This window comes from Phocoena phocoena, chromosome 5 (assembly GCF_963924675.1).
Source record: "Phocoena phocoena chromosome 5, mPhoPho1.1, whole genome shotgun sequence".
Classification (NCBI taxonomy): Eukaryota; Metazoa; Chordata; class Mammalia; order Artiodactyla; family Phocoenidae; genus Phocoena; species Phocoena phocoena.
Genome location: NC_089223.1, coordinates 40,949,211 through 40,955,210, shown reverse-complemented (window position 1 = coordinate 40,955,210; position 6,000 = coordinate 40,949,211).

The following is a 6,000-nucleotide window of genomic DNA, read 5'->3' as shown; positions in this document are numbered from 1 at the left end:
AAAAAGTTTAGGAATGTGTTTCTTGTCCTGGGGCTATTTGGAGCGTTTCCTTTATTGCAGTGGCTCTGAGTTATTTGGTATTCCTCATCCGGTACAAGATGCTTGAGAATAATCACTTCCTTACACCAGGGCTGGGAGTTCTCAAGCACTCAGACTCAATACAGTTGCTCAAAAGTCACACTTTAAAAGTAGTGATACATAATCAACAGTCCATCTGGCCATAGTAGGAGGGGTTTATTCTATTTAACTTGTTCGTGTCCTTGATGTTTTGGCTTATACTATAGTAGACATTTGGGGGTGGAGCCAAACATTGGTTTTCCCTTCTCAGTCAACTAATCAGAGTGAACTCATCGCCCCTGGTCACATAGTTTGGTTTGGGAAAGGCACAGAGCCTAAATCAACCAATCACATTCAAGAAATTCTCTTTGACATCTGAGTGAAGAAATCCTCTCCTACCCACTGGTCTATCATAAGCTGAGAAGCATGTAGCTGAAGGAACCACTGGCAGCTGTTTTGCAACAAAAAATGCCTATGAAGATAGGAATCAAAGAGCAATGAAGAGTAACCGAGACATGGAAGACAGGATATCAGGTCCTGCTCACATTTTTTGAGCTACCAGATCAATTTCCACTACAGCTATCCCTACCTCTAGACTGTCTCATGATTCAGTACATGCCCTTTATCATTTAAGCACAGTTTGACTTGCCAGTTAATTTCTCAAAATCAGAAGTTTTCTAACTATGCTGAATTGTTGGTTGTCAACTTTGCGTTATTGCCACCCACATGTACCATCTCTCCATTGCAGAGGAGAAGCCAAGAACATTTCCCAGAATTCCCCTCCCTTTATGGTTCCAAGTTAGAGTTGCCAATGAGAGGTACTCACAGCATATAGGAAATGCAGAGAAAAGAAGCTTTTCTTCTCAGGAGGTTGTAGCAGCTTCTTCCAGGAGACTGGCAGTTTCCAGATCCTCAGATCTCGCCACAAGCTCTCACTTTGCAGTTGTGGCAGCCAAACACAATGGCATCTCAAACTTCTGTGCACACTCCTGCTTTGCAGTCAAGGTGACCATAAATGGCAGCTTCTCAGACTCCTCCACAAGCTCTGTCTTATATTTCTCCATGAGTTTCGGCTTCTTCATCTGCTTCAATATTTCAAAGTCAATAGTGAGTGTTCTATAACCCTTTGGCTGCATCTCCCAGACCTGCATTCCTCCTTATTTAGCCCAATGAGACCTCTAGAACTGTAAAATAATAAATCTGTGTTGTTTTAAGCCTCTAGATTTGTAGTAATTTATTACAGCAGCAATAGGAATCTAGTCTATCTACTGTCTGGAGATTAGCCTCCCCTTGCCTAAAGAACCTGTAATGACCTATCCTGAAGTAGGTGTTTTGCAGAGGAATGTTGATTCTCCTCAAGACCCATACCTATCGCTTCTAATTTCATTGCTTCTAGACTAATAACTAGACTCAAATCCTGGAAGACACCAATGGAACAAGTACATTGCATATTATTCTATGGTGATGACCACAGGTTAACAAATTTGGAAAGCTATTTGTAAAGATTGCTAAAACATTTCTCAAAGGGGATACAGTATCTGTTCAAGAGGACCAGAGTATAAAAGATTTTTTGGTCTGTTGATAGTTTAACTTTGTGGCTAACCAGCAGTCTAGATGACTTATAGCTCTATTTTGGGGGGCTCGTTTTTTTTTTTTTTTTGGTGTTACACCATAGTTGTAAAATGATGGTAATGATCCAGTAGAAAGACAAAAACTGGTGATGTAGAGTAGAAGTAGGATAATTGAAGAAGCCAAGTTCTTAAGTAGGTGAGAGAAGATGGGATCCAATGCACAAGGTTGAGTAGAGATGATTCATCTGTTGTATGGGAGGGAAGGAAGATTATATGAGTACAGATGTAGGTAAATCAATAAGTTTGGTGATAAACAGATAATTAGTTCTGATTCCTTCTATTTTTCTCAGCTGGTTAAGAAGTCTGTCACTAGCATAGAGAACAGACCGGTGGTTGCCAAGGGGAAGGGGGTTGAGAAAGCAGTGCAGTGGGAGGATGAGGTTAGCAGATGCAAGCTTTTATACAGAGAATGGAGAAACAACAAGGTCCTACTGTATAACACAGAGAACTATATTCAATATCCTATGATAAACCATAAAGGAAAAGAATATTAAAAAAGAATGTATATGTATAACTTAATCACTTTGCTGTACAGCAGTAATTACCACAACATTGTAAATCAACTATACTTCCATTTAAAAAATAAATAATAATTTATTTATTTAAAAAATAAATAATAAAATAAAATAGAAAAGAAGTCTTTCATTAGCAGAGAGTGTGGACAGGGGTGGAGGTAGAGAAGATTTAAGAATATTAAGGAAAGTGGAAACACAAATTCCCCAGGCCCAGGGAATCCAAGACTTTATTAAAAACTGTTGATCAGGACAGAGCCCACCTAGAGCCTTACTGGAAGCTACCAGAGATCTACTCATAAGATCTGAAAGCCACTCCCTCCAGAAACCTTAGGCAGGGTGTCACTGATTTATCTCCTGTGGGTGTGATCATATAACCAGTTATGATATACCTTCTTGTCTATTCGACCAACTCCTGTGTCTCCACCTTGATGCTGAGGACTCATGAGAAACACAGGTAGTAAATACCTTTTGAGTTGTCTGCCAAGCCATGACTTCTTTCTCTGAACTCTCCCCTCAACCAAGAGTGGCCCCTTTGCAGCCAAATTTATATTCTATGACTCCACCCCTACCTCCATTGCCAAACCACAGCCAGGGTAGACACCTGACCCCAACTGATCAATTGGATTTCTCTCCTGGGAATTGAAATTGAATTTAAATTAAGATACTGGGTCTCTAAGCATTTGGTCAGAAGCCTAGAGCTAGGAGGAAATCTGATTGGAGGATTGAGCAGGCTTTTTGCACAATGTGGATCATAGAAGCTGAGAACATAAATTTTGAGTGTGAAGGGGGGAGAGAGAGAAAGAATGAGCAGATGTATAGAAAGAATGAGAGACCAGAGGCCACGTGGTCCTGACAAGATGAAGATGGTATCTGCCTTGGTTCTTCATGACATACCCGTCACTGAGTTCTGTCCTCAGCTGAACTTCTTCCCTTGGGTTATACGCAATGCACCTGTTCCCCAAGATTCACATTTTACCTGAGCAAATCTGAGTACATTTTTGTTACTGTAACCCAAAGAACCTTGATCAAGAGCAAAGATATCTCAAATGCTGGAATCAGGGTATACTGTATCGATAGCATTTTGCTAACATAATTCTGTCAGAAAAAAAAAAATGAAAGAAAGGAAGTGACCTGAGGCTGAATGATTATTTAGTGACCACATGCAAATTCTTGGGAGAGGTGGAAAGAAAAAAGCAGTAGTCACTACATACAATCCAGCTGTAATTTTTTTAAAATCATTTCAAATAATCTTATTCAGGGATTTCCCTGGTGGTCCAATGGTTAAGACTCGGTGCTTCCACTGCAGAGGGAAAAAATATCTTATTCAATCTGAAAAGCAAAGAAAAAAATCACCCCTAAGACAACCTTCCAAATATAACCACTCTGAGCATTTTGATGTGTTTCATGTCAGGTTTTTTTCCCTTCTGTGTTTGCTTTTAAACAGTGAAATTGCATATCCTACTTTTTTCATCAGCTATTATGCCATACATATTTCCTATGCTGCTGTGTAATCTTCATAGCTAAAATTGTAATGGCTGCCTAATATTCTACTGAACAGATATACTGTAAAAATAACATCGCAGTGATTGTCTAGTGCTCTCCAGTTGGAAATTCCAAAAAGAAATTCCTAACTTTGTAAATATGGCTATTTTTATCATGAGAAAGAGGTTCTCTTTTGTAGGGTTGGAAATAATCAGACGTTACCATTTTGCATCCTCAAGATTAATGTTCACCTTTTTGGGGGTATCTATTCTGGGTCAATTACCCTTTGATGAATAATTCAGCCTCATAGAAAAGGGAACCCTCCTACACTGTTGGTGGGAATGTAAGTTGGTGCAGCCACTGTGGAAAATAGTATGAAGGTTCCTCAGAAAACTAAAAACTGAACTACTGTATGATCCAGCAATCCCACTCCTGGGCATATATCCAGACGAAACTATAATTCAAAAAGATGCATGCACCCCTATGTTCATAGCAGCACTATTCACAATAGCCAAGACATGGAAACAACCTAAATGTCCATCAACAGATGAATAGATAAAGAAGATGTGGCACATATATACAGTGGAATGCTACTCAACCATAAAAAAAGAATGAATAATGTCATTTCCAGCAACATGGTTATAACTAGAGATTATCATACTAAGTGAAGTAAGTCAGAAAGACATATACCATATGATATCACATATGTGGAATCTAAAATATGACACAAATGAACCTACCTATGAAACAGAAACAAAATCAGGGACATTTGAATAGACTGGTGGTTGCCAAGGGGGAGGGGAGTGGGAGAAGGTAGGAGTGGGAGTTTGGGGTTAGCAGATGCAAACTGGTATATATAGAATGGATAAACAACAAGGTCCTAACATATAGCACAGGGAAATATATTCAGTATCCTGTGATAAACCATAATGGAAAAGAATATAAAAAAAGAATGTATATATGTGTATAACTGAGTCACTTTGCTGTACAGCAGAGATGGGCACAACACTGTACATCAACTACACTTCAATTAAGAAAAGAAAAAGAATGTATATGTATAACTGAGCCATTTTGCTGTACAGCAATAATTAACACAATATTGTAATTCAACTATACTTCGGTAAAGAATAAATTAACAGAAAAAATAATTCAGGGGACGTCACTGGTGGTGGTCCAGTGACTAAGACTCCATGCTCCCAATGCAGGGGGCCTGGGTTCAATCCCTGGTCAGGGAACTAGATCTCACATGCTGCAACTAAGAGTTCACATGCTGCAAATAATGATCCCACATGCCACAACTTAAAAGATCCTGCATGCCTCAACTAAGACCCGGTGCAGCCAAATAAATAAATATTTGTAAAAATAATAATAATTCAGCCTCATGGTTACCCTCATATGGGGAAGGTGTTATCCTTCATGGCAGCCATAAATGTTCAGGACATTGGAAAGGAAATGTCCCTTGTCCCCCAAATTGTACATTAATAGATTAATAAATTGGCATTTTGGTTTTTGCAGTGGCATCTTGTGTGTTTACAGTGGCAGAATCAGTACTTAGAGATCTGAGAACCAGACCTTGGTCTGTGGTGGGCATACTAAAGTACCGCCACCCTGTGGGCTCTTTTTGGGAGGCCTGCCAGCCCCCTTCATTCCCATCTCCATTTGCTGAGCTTTGGCCTTACTGACTATGGAAGACCTCAAACCTGAAACCTTCAAAAATCAGCCAGACAATTGCACAGTAATTGGCAGGAAGTAGCCAAGAAGAGAATAGAGTGATCTCATCTATACTCGTAGCTTCAAATACCACCTCATGATAATTTTAAGTCTTCGGATTTCTGTTCATTGATATTCTATGTCATTTCAAGTGCCTTCTGTCATATATAGATTAAGCGTTATCTGGAGTTCTTCCCCCCTCTCCTTCAACAAAGTCCTCTTGATCAGTTTGCCATATTTCTGGAAAAAAGTCTGTTTTCCCCTAGCCCTTTAGGGATGCACTCTATCCCTAGCCAAGATACTAGTTTTTATTGTCCAAAGATGTCATTCAGGAAACCAGATTCTATGCAGCTAAGAATCTACATACCATATCATTCTTCCTTTCTATTGACAATTTTCTATTGAAAACACTGTCCAGAATGCTGTTTTTACTCCTAAGTACTTCATCTTCTGGCCCAGCACTTCTGAATCCTTTAATGTACATCCTAGGTCTCTTCTGCAAGGGATGGATGACCTTTCCCACAAATTTATAAAAGCAGCTAGTGACTCTCAAGTTTGATGAGACAATAGACCATATATCACTTTCCAGCAAGGTACTCCAGGAA